At 42.0% G+C, this 21,565-nt stretch overlaps 1 pseudogene across 1 annotated transcript in view; it reads left to right on the top strand.

The window, feature by feature from the left end:
• LOC134482732 (GTP-binding protein 4-like) overlaps positions 1-21,565 on the top strand; it is a 31,303-nt pseudogene that overhangs the window by 1,934 nt on the left and 7,804 nt on the right. The window contains exons 2-6 of the transcript XR_015641990.1: positions 16,225-16,403; positions 16,957-17,021; positions 19,568-19,657; positions 19,990-20,100; positions 21,310-21,387. The product of XR_015641990.1 is annotated as a GTP-binding protein 4-like, transcript variant X2 (transcript). The remainder of the gene's footprint in view (positions 1-16,224; positions 16,404-16,956; positions 17,022-19,567; positions 19,658-19,989; positions 20,101-21,309; positions 21,388-21,565) is intronic.

The raw sequence follows: 21,565 nt of genomic DNA, 5'->3' as shown, positions 1-21,565 counted from the left end.
ATGTTGCCCTCCAGTTGAACCAGCACCATTTGCTGAAAATACTATCTTTTTTCCATTGGATGGTTTTGGCTCCTTTGTCAAAAATCAAGTGACCATAGGTGTGTGGGTTCATTTCTGGGTCTTCAATTCTATTCCATTGGTCTATCTGTCTGTCTCTGTACCAATACCATGCAGTTTTTATCACTATTGCTCTGTAATACTGCTTGAGTTCAGGGATAGTGATTCCCCCTGAAGTCCTTTTATTGTTGAGGATAGCTTTAGCTATCCTGGGTTTTTTGTTATTCCAGATGAATTTGCAAATTGTTCTGTCTAACTCTTTGAAGAATTGGATTGGTATTTTGATGGGGATTGCATTGAATCTGTAGATTGCTTTTGGTAAAATGGCCATTTTTACCATATTAATCCTGCCAATCCATGAGCATGGGAGATCTTTCCATCTTCTGAGGTCTTCTTCAATTTCTTTCCTCAGTGTCTTGAAGTTCTTATTGTACAGATCTTTTACTTGCTTGGTTAAAGTCACACCGAGGTACTTTATATTATTTGGGTCTATTATGAAGGGTGTCGTTTCCCTAATTTCTTTCTCGGCTTGTTTCTCTTTTGTATAGAGGAAGGCAACTGATTTATTTGAGTTAATTTTATACCCAGCCACTTTGCTGAAGTTGTTTATCAGCTTTAGTAGTTCTCTGGTGGAACTTTTGGGATCACTTAAATATACTATCATGTCATCTGCAAATAGTGATATTTTGACCTCTTCTTTTCCGATCTGTATCCCTTTGATCTCCTTTTGTTGTCTGATTGCTCTGGCTAGAACTTCAAGAACTATATTGAATAAGTAGGGAGAGAGTGGGCAGCCTTGTCTAGTCCCTGATTTTAGTGGGATTGCTTCAAGTTTCTCTCCATTTAGTTTAATGTTAGCAACTGGTTTGCTGTATATGGCTTTTACTATGTTTAGGTATGGGCCTTGAATTCCTATTCTTTCCAGGACTTTTATCATGAAGGGGTGTTGAATTTTGTCAAATGCTTTCTCAGCATCTAATGAAATGATCATGTGGTTCTGTTCTTTCAGTTTGTTTATATAATGGATCACGTTGATGGTTTTCCGTATATTAAACCATCCCTGCATGCCTGGGATGAAGCCTACTTGATCATGGTGGATGATTGTTTTGATGTGCTCTTGAATTCGGTTTGCCAGAATTTTATTGAGTATTTTTGCGTCGATATTCATAAGGGAAATTGGTCTGAAGTTCTCTTTCTTTGTTGTGTCTTTGTGTGGTTTAGGTATAAGAGTAATTGTGGCTTCGTAGAAGGAATTCGGTAGGGCTCCATCTGTTTCAATTTTGTGGAATAGTTTGGATAATATTGGTATGAGGTCTTCTATGAAGGTTTGATAGAATTCTGCACTAAACCCGTCTGGACCTGGGCTCTTTTTGGTTGGGAGACCTTTAATGACTGCTTCTATTTCCTTAGGAGTTATGGGGTTGTTTAACTGGTTTATCTGTTCCTGATTTAACTTCGATACCTGGTATCTGTCTAGGAAATTGTCCATTTCCTGAAGATTTTCAAATTTTGTTGAATATAGGTTTTTATAGTAAGATCTGATGATTTTTTGAATTTCCTCCGAATCTGTAGTTATGTCTCCCTTTTCATTTCTGATTTTGTTAATTTGGACACACTCTCTGTGTCCTCTCGTTAGTCTGGCTAAGGGTTTATCTATCTTGTTGATTTTCTCAAAGAACCAACTTTTGGTTCTGTTGATTCTTTCTATGGTCCTTTTTGTTTCTACTTGGTTGATTTCAGCTCTGAGTTTGATTATTTCCTGCCTTCTACTCCTCCTGGGTGTATTTGCTTCTTTTTGTTCTAGAGCTTTTAGGTGTGCTGTCAAGCTGCTGACATATGCTCTTTCCTGTTTCTTTCTGCAGGCACTCAGCGCTATGAGTTTTCCTCTTAGCACAGCTTTCATTGTGTCCCATAAGTTTGAGTATGTTGTATCTTCATTTTCATTAAATTCTAAAAAGTTTTTAATTTCTTTCTTTATTTCTTCCTTGACCAGGTTATCATTGAGTAGAGCATTGTTCAATTTCCACGTATATGTGGGCATTCTTCCCTTATTGTTATTGAAGACCAGTTTTAGGCCGTGGTGGTCCGATAGCACGCATGGGATTATTTCTATCTTTCTGTACCTGTTGAGGCCCGTTTTTTGACCAATTATATGGTCAATTTTGGAGAAAGTACCATGAGGAGCTGAGAAGAAGGTATATCCTTTTGCTTTAGGATAGAATGTTCTATAAATATCCGTTAAGTCCATTTGGCTCATGACTTCTCTTAGTCTGTCTACATCACTGTTTAATTTCTGTTTCCATGATCTGTCCATTGATGAGAGTGGGGTGTTGAAATCTCCCACTATTATTGTGTGAGGTGCAATGTGTGTTTTGAGCTTTAGTAAGGTTTCTTTTACATATGTAGGTGCCCTTGTATTTGGGGCATAGATATTTAGGATTGAGAGTTCATCTTGGTTGATTTTTCCTTTGATGAATATGAAGTGTCCTTCCTTATCTTTTTTGATGACTTTTAGTTGGAAATTGATTTTATTTGATATTAGAATGGCTACTCCAGCTTGCTTCTTCTGACCATTTGCTTGGAAAGTTGTTTTCCAGCCTTTCACTCTGAGGTAGTGTCTGTCTTTGTCTCTGAGGTGTGTTTCCTGTAGGCAGCAGAATGCAGGGTCCTCGTTGTGTATCCAGTTTGTTAATCTATGTCTTTTTATTGGGGAGTTGAGGCCATTGATATTGAGAGATATTAAGGAATAGTGATTATTGTTTCCCGTTATATTCATATTTGATGTAAGGTTATGTTTGTGTGCTTTCATTCTCTTTGTTTTGTTGCCAAGACGATTAGTTTCTTGCTTCTTCTAGGGTATAGCTTGCCTCCTTATGTTGGGCTTTACCATTTATTATCCTTTGTAGTGCTGGATTTGTAGAAAGATATTGTGTAAATTTGGTTTTGTCATGGAATATCTTGGTTTCTCCATCAATGTTAATTGAGAGTTTTGCTGGATACAGTAATCTGGGCTGGCATTTGTGTTCTCTTAGGGTCTGTATAACATCAGTCCAGGATCTTCTGGCCTTCATAGTTTCTGGCGAGAAGTCTGGTGTGATTCTGATAGGTCTCCCTTTATATGTTACTTGACCTTTTTCCCTTACTGCTTTTAATATTCTTTCTTTATTTTGTGCGTTTGGTGTTTTGACAATTATGTGACGGGAGGTGTTTCTTTTCTGGTCCAATCTATTTGGAGTTCTGTAGGCTTCCTGTATGTCTATGGGTATCTCTTTTTTTAGGTTAGGGAAGTTTTCTTCTATGATTTTGTTGAAGATATTTACTGGTCCTTTGAGCTGGGAGTCTTCACTCTCTTCTATACCTATTATCCTTAGGTTTGATCTTCTCATTGAGTCCTGGATTTCCTGTATGTTTTGGACCAGTAGCTTTTTCCGCTTTACATTATCTTTGACAGTTGAGTCAATGATTTCTATGGAATCTTCTGCTCCTGAGATTCTCTCTTCCATCTCTTGTATTCTGTTGGTGAAGCTTGTATCTACAGCTCCTTGTCTCTTCTTTTGGTTTTCTATATCCAGGGTTGTTTCCATGTGTTCTTTCTTGATTGCTTCTATTTCCATTTTTAATTCCTTCAACTGTTTGATTGTGTTTTCCTGGAATTCTTTCAGGGATTTTTGCGATTCCTCTCTGTAGGCTTCTACTTGTTTATTAATGTTTTCCTGTGCTTCCCTAAGTGTGTTCAGGTCTTTCCTGAAGTCCTCCAGCATCATGATCAAAAATGATTTTGAAACTAGATCTTGCTTTTCTGGTGTGTTTGGATATTCCATGTTTGTTTTGGTGGGAGAATTGGGCTCCGATGATGGCATGTAGTCTTGGTTTCTGTTGCTTGGGTTCCTGCGCTTGCCTCTCGCCATCAGATTATCTCTAGTGTTACTTTGTTCTGCTATTTCTGACAGTGGCTAGACTGTCCTATAAGCCTGTGTGTCAGGAGTGCTGTAGACCTGTTTTCCTCTCTTTCAGTCAGTTATGGGGACAGAGTGTTCTGCTTTCGGGCGTGTAGTTTTTCCTCTCTACAGGTCTTCAGCTGTTCCTGTGGGCCTGTGTCTTGAGTTCACCAGGCAGCTTTCTTGCAGCAGAAAATTTGGTCTTACCTGTGGTCCCGAGGCTCAGGTTTGCTCGTGGGGTGCTGTCCAGGGGCTCTCTGCAGCGGCAGCAACCAGGAAGACCTGTGCCGCCCCTTCCGGGAGCTTCAGTGCACCAGGGTTCCAGATGGTCTTTGGCTTTTTCCTCTGGCGTCCGAGATGTGTGTGCAGGGAGCAGTCTCTTCTGGTTTCCCAGGCCTGTCTGCCTCTCTGAAGGTTTAGCTCTCCCTCCCACGGGATTTGGGTGCAGAGAACTGTTTATCCGGTCTGTTTCCTTCAGGGTCCGGCGGTGTCTCCGGCAGGGGTCCTGCCGCTCCTGGGCCCTCCCCCACGGGAGCCCAGAGGCCTTATACAGTTTCCTCTTGGGCCAGGGATGTGGGCAGGGGTGAGCAGTGTTGGTGGTCTCTTCCGCTCTGCAGCCTCAGGAGTGCCCACCTGACCAGGCGGTTGGGTCTCTCTCTCACCGGGTCTGGGAGCAGAGAGCTGCTGCGGGCCGGGATCCGCGGGTGTGGGACTTCCGGTAAACACAGAACGTGCCCGGTTCTAGAGAAATTCTGCTTCCGTGTGTCCCAAGCTCACCAGGCAGCTTTCTTGCAGCAGAAAATTTGGTCTTACCTGTGGTCCCGAGGCTCAGGTTTGCTCGTGGGGTGCTGTCCAGGGGCTCTCTGCAGCGGCAGCAACCAGGAAGACCTGTGCCGCCCCTTCCGGGAGCTTCAGTGCACCAGGGTTCCAGATGGTCTTTGGCTTTTTCCTCTGGCGTCCGAGATGTGTGTGCAGGGAGCAGTCTCTTCTGGTTTCCCAGGCCTGTCTGCCTCTCTGAAGGTTTAGCTCTCCCTCCCACGGGATTTGGGTGCAGAGAACTGTTTATCCAGTCTGTTTCCTTCAGGGTCCGGCGGTGTCTGTGGCAGGGGTCCTGCCGCTCCTGGGCCCTCCCCCACGGGAGCCCAGAGGCCTTATACAGTTTCCTCTTGGGCCAGGGATGTGGGCAGGGGTGAGCAGTGTTGGTGGTCTCTTCCGCTCTGCAGCCTCAGGAGTGCCCACCTGACCAGGCGGTTGGGTCTCTCTCTCACCGGGTCTGGGAGCAGAGAGCTGCTGCGGGCCGGGAACAAAGGCTTTGTTAAATGGTTCATTGTGTACTTGGTGAATGACAGAATGGTGGCTGCACAGGGTTGTCTAGTTCTCTTAGGTCCACTGAAAAAAATCTATTGAAGAATCTATTTTCAACTGGTATCCCTTAACGAAATTGGGTTGTTCTGGCTAGTTTTATGCCATCTCCATACAAGCTAGAGTCATCAGAGAGAGGGGAGCCTCACCTGAGAAATGCCTCCAAAAAATCAGGCTGTAGGTAAGCTGTAGGGCATTTTTAAATTAATGATTAATGGTGGAGAACTGAGAACTTATGGGTGGTGCCATCCCTGGGCTGGTGGTCCGGGGTTCTGTAAGAAAGCAGGTTGAGAGAGTCATCAAAAACAAGCCAGTAAGCAGCACCCCCCATGGTCTCTGCATCAGCTCCTGCCTGCAGGCCCTTGTCCTGCTTCAGTTCTTGTCCTGATTTCCTTGGAACCATAAGCTAAATAAACCCTTTCCTCCCCAAGTTTCTTTGGAGTTTTATCACAGTGAGAGTCTCATCACCCTACGACACATGTCTATTACGTTGTGTTTGTTACATAGATTATTGGATAAAGAAGTACTCAGAGGGTTTCAGTCATACCCAATTGTGGTATAGTTCCCATTAGTGTGATGCCAGTTGAGTGACACTGTACTAAGAATAATACCTCTTTCTCTCCCCCACCTCCCCTCACTTCCTTTCCACCTCTGACCCCATCTTTCCCTGTCTTTCTTTTTTATGCAGATGCCAAACTCAGGACCTTGGACACACTAGGCAAATACTGTACTCTAAAAGCTATTTGGCAAAAACACAACAACCAGAAGTCTAAATTTTAGATCTGGAGAGATTCTCAGCAGATTAAGAGCACTTGCTGGTCTTGCAGAAGACCCTAGTTCGGTTCTTAGTACTCATATGTGGTGGTTCTTAACCACCTGCAACCCAACTCCAGGAGGTCTAATGTTCTCTTCTTATCTCTGCAGGTATATATGTACACACACACACACACACACACACACACACACACACACATACACACACACACACGAAGTGGTATTTTATGGTTTCTTTGGAAACTCAGTTATGTCATATGATGTTTTGTTGGGGAAGATAGGTGAAAGGATGTTTTGCTGAAGCAAGCACATGAGAGGACATACGATGTTTAGAAAGAATAGAAATATGACCCCACAGCCAGTGGGAGGAGTCTCTGGCATTGGTTCACCTTACATCTTGTTGCTGATCTTTGCTTGTCATGACTTTGTAGACAGAAACTCACCAAAGAACTTTTCATGATATTCTGGGGGCTGCTTGCTGCTTGCTGCTTCCATGGACTCAGATGAACTGGTGAGGTCTTGAAGAACTTTAGACAAAATCCAAGCTTACATGCATGCATACAAACAAACAACATGCAGGCAAAGCACTCATACACATAAAATAAAATAGGAAAAAATTTTAAAGTCTAAATTTTCTTTGTCAGGTCACCTTATCTATAGAACATAGTTTCCTATTTATAAGGTGACCTGAAGTACTAACTTGTCCTTCCTTTGCAAAACAAAGGAAGAAAAAGTGAAGAGCTAAGTACTTCTTGTTTTGAGGCAGGGTCTCTCTCCTTACACACTAGTTTCCTGCCAAGTCTCCTGCCTGTGCTCCCGTGTCACCCTGGGAAAGCTGAGATTACAGCTGTGCATCACTACATCCAAGGGCTGAAGTCAGCTCATCAGACTTGTATGGCTTTTGCCTGCAGAACCGACTCCCAGTCCCTAGGCGTCATCGTCTTTAAAAGTGAACGAGTAGTTTGCACTGGTTGGCTCACCTTTGCATTCATTCCCCTGCCCGGCCTTGAATGCTTTCCAAGGCAAAACCACCATTGGCTTTTTTGGTGGCTGGATCAGAAAGATCCAATGGCAGTGTGGTTCAGCAGACACCATTTGAACATGAAGCAGAATGGTTGAAATATTCCCAGAAGGGAAGTATTTAGCATTCATATTTACAGAAAATAGATGCTTCTTGTGGTTGGAGAGATGGGTCAGCAGTTAAGAGCACTGGCTGCTCTTCTAGGGGACCTGGGTTCAATTCCCAGCAACTACATGACAACTCGCAACTGTCTGTAACTCCAGTTCCAGGGAATTTAACATGCTCGCACAGACATACATGCTGGAAAAACACCAATGCAAATAAATCATAAACTTCATTAAAACTTTGAGGTTTTTTTTTCTTTTATGTAATTTAACCATCATTTCTCCACTGTGAACTTTGTAAATATCAAACTGTTGTAAAGGTTGAAGGGCTTCAATAGAGTGGCAAAAGGCAAATAAGAAACAAGGTTTTGGCCTGAGGGAATGACCGGATAAACAGTTCTCTGCACCCGAATCCCGTGGGAGGGAAAGCTAAACCTTCAGAGAGGCAGATACGCCTGGGAAACCAGAAGAGTCTACACTCGGCCCACATCTCTGACTCCATAGGAAAACACCAAACGCTATCTGGAACCCTGGTACTCGGAAGCTCCCGGAAAGGGCAGGATCTTCCTGAATGCCTCCGCCTTGGAGAGCTCATAAGCAACACCCCACGAGCAAACTTGAGCCTCGGGACCACAGGTAAGACAAACCTTCCAGCTCCAACTGACCTGCCTGGTGAACTCAAGACACAGGCCCACAGGAACAGCTGAAGACCTGTAGATAGGAAAAACTACACGCCCGAGAGCAGAACACTCTGTCCCCATAACTGGCTGAAAGAAAACAGGAAAACAGGTCTACAGCACTCCTGACACACAGGCTTATAGGACAGTCTAGCCAGTGTCAGAAATAGCAGAACAAAGTAACACTAGAGATAATCTGATGGCGAGAGGTAAGCGCAGGTACCCAAACAACAGAAACCAAGACTACATGGCATCATTGGAGCCCAATTCTCCCACCAAAGCAATCACAGAATATTGAAACACACGAGAAAAGCAAGATCTAGTTTCAAAATCATATTTGATCATGATGCTGGAGGACTTCAAGAAAGACATGAAGAACTCCCTTACAGAAACACAGGAAAACATAAATAAATAGTAGAAGTCTACAGAGAGGAATCACAAAAATCCCTGAAAGAATTCCAGGAAAATATAAACAAACAAATAGAAGCCTATAGAGAGGAATCACAAAAATCCCTGAAAGAATTCCAGGAAAACACAATCAAACAATTGAAGGAATTAAAAATGGAAATAGAAGCAATCAAGAAAGAACACATGGAAACAACCCTGGATATAGAAAACCAAAGGAAGAGACAAGGAGCCGTAGATACAAGCATCACAAACAGAATACAAGATATAGAAGAGAATCTCAGGAGCAGAAGATTCCATAGAAATCATCGACTCAACAGTCAAAGATAATGTAAAACGGAAAAAGCTACTGGTCCAAAACATACAGGAAATCCAGGACTCAATGAGAAGATCAAACCTAAGGATAATAGGTATAGAAGAGAGTGAAGACTCCCGGCTCAAAGGACCAGTAAATATATTCAACAAAATCATAGAAGAAAACGTCCCTAACCTAAAAAAAGAGATACCCGTAGGCATACAAGAAGCCTACAGAACTCCAAATAGATTGGACCAGAAAAGAAACACCTCCCGACACATAATAGTCAAAACACCAAATGCACAAAATAAAGAAAGAATACTAAAAGCAGTAAGGGAAAAAGGTCAAGTAACATATAAAGGCAGACCTATCAGAATCACACCAGACTTCTCGCCAGAGACTATGAAAGCCAGAAGATCCTGTACAGATGTCATACAGACCCTAAGAGAACACAAATGCCATCCCAGGTTACTGTATCCTGCAAAACTCTCTTTTTTTTTTTTTGTTCTTTTTTTCGGAGCTGGGAACCGAACCCAGGGCCTTGCGCTTCCTAGGTAAGCGCTCTACCACTGAGCTAAATCCCCAACCCTTGCAAAACTTTCAATTAACATACATGGATAAACCAAGATATTCCATGACAAAACCAAATTTACACAATATCTTTCTACAAATCCAGCACTACAAAGGATAATAAATGGTAAAGCACAACATAAGGAGGCAAGCTACACCCTAGAAAAAGCAAGAAACTAATCGTCTTGGCAACAAAACAAAGAGAAGAAAAGCACAGAAACATAACCTCACATCCAAATATGAATATACCAGGAAGCAATAATCACTATTCCTTAATATCTCTCAACATCAATGGTCTCAATTCCCCAATAAAAAGACATAGATTAACAAACTGGATATGCAATGAGGACCCTGCATTCTGCTGCCTACAGGAAACACACCTCAGAGACAAAGACAGACACTACCTCAGAGTGAAAGGCTGGAAAACAACTTTCCAAGCAAATGGTCAGAAGAAGCAAGCTGGAGTAGCCATTCTAATATCAAATAAAATCCATTTTCAACTAAAAGTCATCAAAAAAGATAAGGAAGGACACTTCATATTCATCAAAGGAAAAATCCACCAAGATGAACTCTCAATCCTAAATATCTATGCCCCAAATACAAGGGCAACTACATACGTAAAAGAAATCTTACTAAAGCTCAAAACACACATTGCACCTCACACAATAATAGTAGGAGATTTCAACACCCCACTCTCATCAATGGACAGATCATTGAAACAGAAATTAAACAGAGAATTAGACAGACTAAGAGAAGTCATGAGCCAAATGGACTTAACAGATATTTATAAAACATTCTACCCTAAAGCAAAAGGATATACCTTCTTCTCAGCTCCTCATGGTACTTTCTCCAAAATTGACCATATAATTGGTCAAAAAACGGGCCTCAACAGGTACAGAAAGTTAGAAATAATCCCATGCATGCTATCGGACCACCACGGCCTAAAACTGGTCTTCAATAACAATAAGGGAAGAATGCCCACATATACGTGGAAATTAAACAATGCTCTACTCAATGATAACCTAGTCAAGGAAGAAATAAAGAAAGAAATTAAAAACTTCTTAGAATTTAATGAAAATGAAGGTACAACATACCCAAACTTATGGGACACAATGAAAGCTGTGCTAAGAGGAAAACTCATAGCGCTGAGTGCCTGCAGAAAGAAACAGGAAAGAGCATATGTCAGCAGCTTGACAGCAAACCTAAAAGCTCTAGAACAAAAAGAAGCAAACACACCCAGGAGGAGTAGAAGACAGGAAATAATCAAACTCAGAGCTGAAATCAACCAAGTAGAAACAAAAAGGACCATAGAAAGAATCAACAGAACCAAAAGTTGGTTCTTTGAGAAAATCAACAAGATAGATAAACCCTTAGCCAGACTAACGAGAGAACACATAGAGTGTGTACAAATTAACAAAATCAGAAATGAAAAGGGAGACATAACTACAGATTCAGAGGAAATTCAAAAAATCATCAGATCTTACTATAAAAACCTATATTCAACAAAACTTGAAAATCTTCAGGAAATGGACAATTTCCTAGACAGATACCAGGTACCGAAGTTAAATCAGGAACAGATAATCCAGGTAAACAACCCCATAACTCCTAAGGAAATAGAAGCAGTCATTAAAGGTCTCCCAACCAAAAAGAGCCCAGGTCCAGACGGGTTTAGTGCAGAATTCTATAAGACCTTCATAGAAGACCTCATACCAATATTATCCAAACTATTCCACAAAATTGAAACACATGGATCACTACCGAATTCCTTCTATGAAGCCACAATTACTCTTATACCTAAACCACGCAAAGACCCAACAAAGAAAGAGAACTTCAGACCAATTTCCCTTATGAATATCAACGCAAAAATACTCAATAAAATTCTGGCAAACCGAATCCAAGAGCCCATCAAAACAATCATCCACCATGATCAAGTAGGCTTCATCCCAGGCATGCAGGGATGGTTTAATATACGGAAAACCATCAACGTGATCCATTATATAAACAAACTGAAAGAACAGAACCACATGATCATTTCATTAGATGCTGAGAAAGCATTTGACAAAATTCAACACCCCTTCATGATAAAAGTCATGGAAAGAATAGGAATTCAAGGCCCATACCTAAACATAGTAAAAGCCATATACAGCAAACCAGTTGCTAACATTAAACTAAATGGAGAGAAACTTGAAGCAATCCCACTAAAATCAGGGACTAGACAAGGCTGCCCACTCTCTCCCTTATTCAATATAGTTCTTGAAGTTCTAGCCAGAGCAATCAGACAACAAAAGGAAGTCAAGGGGATACAGATCGGAAAAGAAGAAGTCAAAATATCACTATTTGCAGATGACATGATAGTATATTTAAGTGATCCCAAAAGTTCCACCAGAGAACTACTAAAGCTGATAAACAACTTCAGCAAAGTGGCTGGGTATAAAATTAACTCAAATAAATCAGTAGCCTTCCTCTACACAAAAGAGAAACAAGCCGAGAAAGAAATTACGGAAGCGACACCCTTCATAATAGACCCAAATAATATAAAGTACCTCGGTGTGACTTTAACCAAGCAAGTAAAAGATCTGTACAATAAGAACTTCAAGACACTGAGGAAAGAAATTGAAGAAGACCTCAGAAGATGGAAAGATCTCCCATGCTCATGGATTGGCAGGATTAATATAGTAAAAATGGCCATTTTACCAAAAGCAATCTACAGATTCAATGCAATCCCCATCAAAATACCAATCCAATTCTTCAAAGAGTTAGACAGAACAATTTGCAAATTCATCTGGAATAACAAAAAACCCAGGATAGCTAAAGCTATCCTCAACAATAAAAGGACTTCAGGGGGAATCACTATCCCTGAACTCAAGCAGTATTACAGAGCAATAGTGATAAAAACTGCATGGTATTGGTACAGAGACAGACAGATAGACCAATGGAATAGAATTGAAGACCCAGAAATGAACCCACACACATATGGTCACTTGATTTTTGACAAAGGAGCCAAAACCATCCAATGGAAAAAAGATAGCATTTTCAGCAAATGGTGCTGGTTCAACTGGAGGGCAACATGTAGAAGAATGCAGAGCGATCCATGCTTATCACCCTGTACAAAGCTTAAGTCCAAGTGGATCAAGGACCTCCACATCAAACCAGACACACTCAAACTAATAGAAGAAAAACTAGGGAAGCATCTGGAACACATGGGCACTGGAAAAAATTTCCTGAACAAAACACCAATGGCTTATGCTCTAAGATCAAGAATCGACAAATGGGATCTCATAAAACTGCAAAGCTTCTGTAAGGCAAAGGACACTGTGGTTAGGACAAAATGGCAACCAACAGATTGGGAAAAGATCTTTAACAATCCTACAACAGATAGAGGCCTTATATCCAAAATATACAAAGAACTCAAGAAGTTAGACCGCAGGGAGACAAATAAGCCTATTAAAAAATGGGGTTCAGAGCTAAACAAAGAATTCACAGCTGAGGAATGCCGAATGGCTGAGAAACACCTAAATGTTCAACATCTTTAGTCATAAGCGAAATGCAAATCAAAACAACCCTGAGATTTCACCTCACGCCAGTGAGAATGGCTAAGATCAAAACCTCAGGTGACAGCAAATGCTGGCGAGGATGCAGAGAAAGAGGAACACTCCTCCATTGTTGGTGGGATTGCAGACTGGTACAACTATTCTGGAAATCAGTCTGGAGGTTCCTCAGAAAATTGGACATTGAACTGCCTGAGGATCCAGCTATACCTCTCTTGGGCATATACCCAAAAGATGCCCCAACATATAAAAAAGACACGTGCTCCACTATGTTCATCGCAGCCTTATTTATAATAGCCAGAAGCTGGAAAGAACCCAGATGCCCTTCAACAGAGGAATGGATACAGAAAATGTGGTACATCTACACAATGGAATATTACTCAGCTATCAAAAACAACGAGTCTATGAAATTCGTAGGCAAATGGTTGGAACTGGAAAATATCATCCTGAGTGAGTTAACCCAATCACAGAAAGACATACATGGTATGCACTCATTGATAAGTGGCTATTAGCCCAAATGCTTGAATTACCCTAGATGCCTAGAATAAATGAAACTCAAGACGGATGATTAAAATGTGAATGCTTCACTCCTTCTTTAAAAGGGGAACAAGAATACCCTTGGCAGAGAATAGAGAGGCAAAGATTAAAACAGAGACTGAAGGAACACCCATTCAGAGCCTGCCCCACATGTGGCCCATACATATACAGCCACCCAATTAGACAAGATGGATGAAGCAAAGAAGTGCAGACCGACAGGAGCCAGATGTAGATCGCTCCTGAGAGACACAGCCAGAATACAGCAAATACAGAGGCGAATGCCAGAAGCAAACCACTGAACTGAGAATAGGACCCCCGTTGAAGGAATCAGAGAAAGAACTGGAAGAGCTTGAAGGGGCTCAAGACCCCATATGTACAACAATGCCAAGCAACCAGAGCTTCCAGGGACTAAGCCACTACCTAAAGAGTATACATGGACTGACCCTGGACTCTGACCTCATAGGTAGCAATGAATATCCTAGTAAGAGCACCAGTGGAAGGGGAAGCCCTGGGTCCTGCTAAGACTGAACCCCCAGTGAACTAGACTTTTGGGGGAGGGCGGCAATGGGGGGAGGGGAGGAGGGGAACACCCATAAGGAAGGGGAGGGGGGAGGGGGATGTTTGCCCGGAAACCGGGAAAGGGAATAACACTTGAAATGTATATAAGAAATACTCAAGTTAATAAAAAAAATAAAAGAAATGCAGGGACAAAGATAGAACAGAGACTGAAGGAATAACTGACCAATAACTGGCCCAAATTGAGACCCATCCCGTGGGCAAGCATCAATCCTGACATGATTAATAAATACTCTGTTCTGCTTGCAGATAGGAGCCTAGCATCACTGTCCTCTGAGAGACTCCACCCAGCAGCTGACTCAGACAGATGCAGAGACCCACAGTCAAACATTAGAGCTGGGAGTTTCTTATGGAAGAGTTGAGGGAAGGACTGAGGGATACACAGGAAGACCAACAGAGTTAACTAACCTGGACCTTTGGGGCTCTCACAGACTGAACCACCAACCAAAGAGCACATACACGGGCTGGACCTAGGCCTTCCTGCACATATGTAGCAGATGTGTAGTTGGGTAGTTCAGTCTTCATGGGAGTCCACCAAAACCTGGAGCAGAGGCTCTCCCTAAATCTGTTGCCTGTCTATGGAATTCGTTCCCCAACTGGTCTGCCTTGTTTGACCTTAGTGGGAGAGAATGCATCTAGCTCTGCAGAGACCTGATGTGCCAGGGTTGGGGGATACCTACAGGGGGCCCTACCCTCTCAGGGAAAGGGGAGAGGGAGGGGAGAGACTCCATGGGGGTGGAGCTGGGAGGAAGCAATTGGGTTGTAGAATGAATGAATGAATAAATGAATGAATAATAAATATTCAAAAAAAGACACGTGCTCCACTATGTTCATAGCAGCCTTATTTATTCTTTTTTTTTTTTTTTCGGAGCTGGGGACCAAACCCAGGGCCTTGCGCTTCCTAGGCAAGCGCTCTACCACTGAGCTAAATCCCCAACCGGCAGCCTTATTTATAATAGCCAGAAGCTTGGAAAACCCCAGATGCCTTCAACAGAGGAATGGATACAGAAAATGTGGTACATCTACACAATGGAATATTACTCAGCTATGAAAAACAATGACTTTATGAAATTCATAGGCTAATGGATGGAACTGGAAAATATCATCCTGAGTGAGGTAACCCAATCACAGAAAAACACACATGGTATATACTTATTGATAAGTGGCTATTAGCCCAAATGCTTGAATTACCCTAGATTCATAGAACACATGAACTCAAGACGGATGATCAAAATGTGAATGCTTCACTCCTTCTTTAAAAGGGGAACAAGAATACCCTTGGCAGGGAATAGAGAGGCAAAGATTAAAACAGACACAGAAGGAACACCCATTCAGAGCCGGCCCCACATGTGGCCTATACATATACAGCCACCCAATTAGACAATATTGATGAAGCAAAGAAGTGCAGGCTGACAGGAGCCGGATGTAGATCGCTCCTGAGAGACACAGCCAGAATACAGCAAATACAGAGGCGAATGCCAGCAGCAAACCACTGAACTGAGAACAGGACCCCCATTGAAGGAATCAGAGAAAGAACTGGAAGAGCTTAAAGGGGCTTGAGACCCCATATGAACAACAATGCCAAGCAACCAGAGCTTCCAGGGACTAAGCCACTACCTAAACACTATACATGGACTGACCCTGGACTCTGACCTCATAGGTAGCAGTGAATATACTAGTAAGATCACCAGTGGAAGGGGAAGCCCTGGGTTCTACTAAGACTGAACCCCCAGTGAATGTGATTGTTGAGGGGGAGGGTGGCAATTTGGAGAGGATGGGGAGGGGAACACCCATACAGAAGGGGAGGGGGAGAGGTTAGGGGGATGGTGGCCTGGAAACCGGGAAAGGAAATAACACTCGAAATGTAAATAAGAAATACTCAATTTAATAAAGCCAAAAAAAAAGTAAAAAAAAAAAAAAAGATGAAGAAGCCAAGTCTTTAGGAGGTGGGAGAGTTTGTCAGTTTTGATAGCCATGTGAAAAAAAGGCTCATTTCTCCCAGGGCCAATGTCTCTTCAGTGGACTCTGCAGGGTTTCCTTAGATGCCTGCATCTGTTCTTTTGAGACAGGCAGGGTCTCTCTAGTCAGGGTGACCTTAGCTCACTCACTGTAGTCACTCTAGTTTTACACTCATGGCAGTTACAGATGAGAGCCACCATACCAGCTCCTGTATTGGGTTTTTGTCTTATTAAAAAATAAGTACTTTTTCTCCTTGTTCCTTTGGTTATTGTGGGCAGTTTTCAATGTTGCATTTTACACACTAGTTTTGTTAGAACTGTTTTGGATGTAGGAGAGTGACTCTGGGACAGCCGAGACACTTTGGAGTGAGTGTACTTCGGTTAATGAAGCCTGGTTGTTAGGTTGTAGATACTCCAGGGATTTCGGATCATCCTTTGGAGGATCGGAACACCATTGAGATGCAGGCCATCACAGCCCTGGCCCAGTTCTGTATGTGTTGGATTTGTCTGAGCAGTGTGGACATGGGTTGAAGGAGCAATTAGAACTCTTCCAGAATATCAGACCCCTGTTTATCAACAAGGTAAGTGTGCTAACTAATGCTTAATTTACGTAGTAGCACCTTCTCACTCATAGGTAATGGGTTCCAAGACCACTGAAGCCATTCTATGTTCATTCACCACAGATGTTAGTGATGTGACAACTTACATAAACCTGGTTGCCTGGTAGCACAGACAGTAGTAAGCCAGACAAAGGGATGATCTGTGTCCTGGTGGGAATGCAGCACTAAGACAAGACTTCATTGCACTGCTTAGGATGGAGCACATTTTATTTACAAGTTGTTTATTTATAGAACTTTCCACTTGGTGTTTTATACCAGTAATTGATTTCAGCTTGGGTCAGAGAAATGGCAGGAAGCAAAGGCATGGACAAGGAGAGGGACTACATGATTCTATACATTATTCTATACATTATCCTATACATGATTCTATACATGATTCTATACATTATTCTATACATGATTCTATACATGATTCTACACGTGATTCTATACATGATTCTATACATGATTCTATACATGATTCTATACATGATTCTATAGTGTAAAAGTAGTAACTTCTTTTCTTCCTTGCTAGCCTCTTATTGTTGTACCAAACAAATGTGATGTGAAGAGAATAGCTGACTTTCTGAAGGAGATCAGGTAAGTCACTGATACATTAATTATGTATACTTTCTTTTAAAGTAGCTGTGAGTCCTTAGACCGTCCTTTAGAAAGATTTTTAGTGCTCCCAGATCAGGTTTCTATTCGAGAACTAAGATGATCCTCAGTGGTTTAGTGGTAGGACATTAAAGCTGGAGTGTAGGTTCCTGACTCCTGCTCTGTGTCCAGTCTGTAGGAACGCCTGTGTTCTGGGGTTGCTACACTAAACCACTGGGAAATGTGCTTCCCTAGAAAAGGACTGCTTTTAAATTGGTACCCAAGGGGAAGCCAGGTACCTCAAGTCATGTGTACTTTTATCTTTTCCAGGCCTTAGGCTATGAAATGTTCTAGGGAAGTATTTCCCACAAGTTTCTCTTTAGAACGAGTGTAAATATGGCTTACTTTATTACATAGTGGAATCTGTAGCTAAGTAAGTTTGCAAGTGAGTAAGGGAGAACACCTTCTAAGTTCAGTGTCTGCCAGCATTATCCATGAGGTAGGCTGCATTGGTAGTCAAAAATTTTCAAACAGTTTAACCCTTTTAGTAGACAGTTTTCAGGATAAATGCTTTGAGAGACAGGTACTTGAACAGTGCTCTCACTGCCATCCCTGAGTAGAAGTTCCCTTCATGTTTACCTGTAGCTTGTCAGAAATTAATACCCTAGGGCTCATAGACTCCTCATCCAACCCCCTGGGGTATGGAGCAGTATGAGTTTGCACAGGTGACAAGTGCACACTGAAAGAGCTGTCTGGATATATCTTTATATCTTTTGTCATGTTTAAACCAAGGTGGATGGTTCCTGAGTGGAAGGGACTTCTGTCCATGGGAAGCATTAGTTTGTCCTAAGTTGTCTTCTTAGGGCAGAACACAGCAAGTTTGGGGTTTTTTTTTTCAACTACTTACTTATTTAAAGACAGGACTAATGTAGGTTAGGATGGCCTTGAACTCTTTATCCTCCCGTCTGCTCATTCCAGCTGGCAGGATCGTATATTCTTTAAATTACTAATTATCTAACTGATGTCAGAGAATCAGTTTATTTTAAAAAGCAGAGAAACAAAAACTCTTTATATCTTATAAATAATCTTAATTTGTCAGTCCATATGGCATTGAAGAGAGGAGGAGGCGGGAAGGGAGTGGGTAGAGCCAGGAAGGCTTACAAGTGAAACAAACTGGTCAGGTGCTCAGGCTTTGGGGTCAGCTCAGGTCCAGCTTTACTACTCAGCAATGTGGTAGGAAAGGGAGTCACCCTGCGGAGCCCCACATGTCTGGCTAGTGAAGGTACTGCCTGGATAATTGGTCACTGACCAGCTGTTAGTAGAGAGCTGACATCACTGTAGGTTATCTTTCTGGTCTCTGATTCTCTCTAGTGAAAACAGTGCCTACCCAGCAGTCGTTGGTGTTACAGGAATTGGGAAGTGGATGCTGTAGAAATGTACAGCTTGCTTAGGGCTTGCACTGTAGAGCCTGTCCTTCAACATTGGTGTGTTGTCACATCGTAGTAACAGTCAACAGTTATCACATGACTGGGGGCTCAGTGACTGCCTTACACCCTGGGTCACAGTGACTGCCTTACACCCTGGGTCACAGTGACTGTTTTACACCCCGGGTCATTCGTTGTTAAGTGACAGGATTTGTGCTCAGAGACCCTAGCTTTCGCTGAAATCATGCTCTACACCCTTGATAATAGAAGTTGACCTTGTTCATGGGAACTTTTAGTGTCTATTAGAAGTTGGTCCCCCGTCTCTAAGCTAGAGAGAGGTTTGTAGTTGTAAACATTTGAGAAGAGCATATTGCGTCCCTTCTTTAGAGTCTTAGTGATTCACAAAATGAAACAGCAAATATTTTTGTATTTTCTGAAGAATTCTCTTGGGCTATTATAGCAGAAACTTTAAAATAAGGAATAGCATTGAAAACGTCTTTTGAAAAGTTGGTCCTGTCTTCATGAGGAACTGTGCTTCAGAAATCCCAGCAGGGAGACTGAGGCAGAAGCTAGCTTGTATTACATGGTGTATGTGTTCTAGGCCAGCCTGAACTACGAATCCAGGGTCTGCCTTCTTAAAACAAAACAATAAAAGTTGGTCATCCTCTTCTTTTGCATTTTTCCTCCTGAGAAATTGCATCTTGAGTTTGTGGATATAGGTCAGTGGGAGCTTGCTTGTAGCTGAGTTTAACCCCTAGTGCTGGGAGTTGGGGAGTAGGGGAAATCTTACAGAGTATTCCACAGAGCTTCTGACTTTGATTCGGTTTGATTCTGTGGGGGTTTGTTTGTTTGTTTAATTTTTGAGGCAACATTTTTCTCTGTAGCTTTGACTGTCGTAGAGCCTCACTTTAAACCAGGCTGGCCTTGAACTCAGAGATCCATCTGGCTCTGCTGTTCCACTTATGTATTTATTTATTTATTTTTAATTATATAAGATTGTTGTAGAAATTAACTTAAAACTGTTCTTAGAGTTAAAAACAAATCATAGTTGTTGAGCAAATAGTGTTTGCAACCTCCATTCACAAAACATTAATGCATGTTGCCCTTCTTTTCTTTGTATTCCAGAAAATATTTCTAGACTTGCAGGCTGAAGGATTTCCTGTCATCGAGACCAGCACCCTGACTGAGGAAGGTGTCATTCAAGTTAAAACGGAGGTTGGTGCTTTCTTAACTCAGGGCTAGTGTTTTTGTCTGAGAACGGTCAGTTATGGGAAACTGTTTGCATTTTGGGAATTACTAACACTGGAAATAATTTAGGTTGGGTTTTTGTTTTTGTGTTTGTTTTTGTTTTCCTTGAATACGATTAGTTGTTTAAATTGTTAGGTGAACCTTTGGGGAACCTAGTTACCTGCTGAAAGAAAATATGTAGGAAGTTCCATACTGGGTTGTGAACCTGTGGATGAGTGGAGGACTTGATTCTTCCTTGCAGTGTGAGGCTGGGGACTGGCCTCAATGGCTTTGTGACTCTTATTTTTCTACTTTCTTAGGCTTGTGATAGGCTTTTGGCTCACCGAGTAGAAACGAAAATGAAAGGAAATAAAGTGAATGAGGTTCTGAACAGATTGCACTTAGCTGTGCCCAACAAGAGAGATGACAAGGTAAGGCAAGGCCGCCCTTCTTCGCAGGCTTCAGTTTGTGTTGCTGTGCTGGGCCGGTGGCCGCTTGGCACGTGCCTCTTCCTGGTGTTGCCCAGAGTCACACTCGGGTTTCACTTTTTCATTCCTGGTGAAGTCACACGTGCCTGTGGGAGGGATGAAGTAAAGAAGAGTTCTGTGCACCTACTTCTCCCTGTCACAGTCTGCGTTGTAACTTGTTGTTTGTCCCTTAGAAGTAGCTTGGGTGCAATTGTCACACGTCCCCATCCCCCCTGTTTTTTAAATTGAGCCAGTGGAAGCATATTTTTATGTTTTTCTGCCATTATAAGCAGTCTACATCTTTATAGATGTGTTCCTACAAATAAATCTGTATTTTAGGATATAAGTTCCTAAAAGTTGTTTTCTTTATCACTTTTTTCCTTGCCTGCTTTGTAAATATGTACACAGTGTGCATTCCTGGTGTCTGTGGAGGTCCAGAGACAGCATCAGATCCCCTGAAGTCATAGTTAGCGGTGAGCCGCTTGACTCCTGAGTCCTGTGAACTGAACTAGGTCCTCCGCAGGAACAACCTGCAGATTTTCTTAACCACTGAACTATCTCTCCAGCCCCTCTTTATTTTATTGTTGTTTTTAAACATCTCAAAAACCCTGCACATTTTCATTACATTAGCATTAGTGCTCTTTCGTAGTTATTAGATTGTGGGTTCTAGAGAACTGGCGACATTATTTCTAAAATACTTTAGTGTCATTTTTCTCTGTATTTTCATATTTTTGTTTCTGTTTGCTTTCTTTTTTCTTCTGAATAGAGTTTTGTGTGTGCTCAATTTAGTTTTTCCTGAGGGAGGTGTGGTTTACTACTTGTTTCATGGAGTGGTCATTGTTCTCAACTAATTAATGAATTTAATGCTGTTGAATTCTAAACATACTTAGGTTTATGTCTGTTTCTCATTCTACTGTTTTCCTGTGTGTTTTTCTTATAAGTTTTATGATAATTTTTGTTTTTTTTTTCCAAATGAACTATAGAATCAATTTTGGTGGTTGCCTGGTCTCTTTTACCTACCTCACTCCCCAGAATGCACTTTATTTTAATTGGTGTGGGTTGTTTTGTGTTTCCCTTGCAGACTGCCTTTGTGTGTGTGTGTGTGTTTGGTTCCTTTAAGTTTCTTTCATACTCGGGAAGGCATTTCACATACTTTAAACAATGTCTTCTTAGGAGAGACCCCCTTTAATCCCAGAAGGAGTGGTAGCTTGTCGGAAGAGAATGGAGATCGCAGAGCCCAAGAAGAAGAGGGTAGGTTACTGGACCTCTTTGTCCGAGTTTCTTATGAACAGGGACAGAAGGCCTGCCTATGCACCAGAAAAAGTGATGCTGGGTGGTGGTCTTAGCCATGTGAAGCCTCCTTGGTACAGGAGATGCAAATTGAGTGTGCCCAGGGTTTGGCCCTGTAAGATTCAGGGACACAGTGGTG

Source organism: Rattus norvegicus, chromosome 17, assembly GCF_021556685.1.
Source record: "Rattus norvegicus strain SHRSP/BbbUtx chromosome 17, alternate assembly SHRSP_T2T, whole genome shotgun sequence".
NCBI lineage: Eukaryota > Metazoa > Chordata > Mammalia > Rodentia > Muridae > Rattus > Rattus norvegicus.
This window is presented reverse-complemented; position numbering and strand designations above follow the sequence as displayed.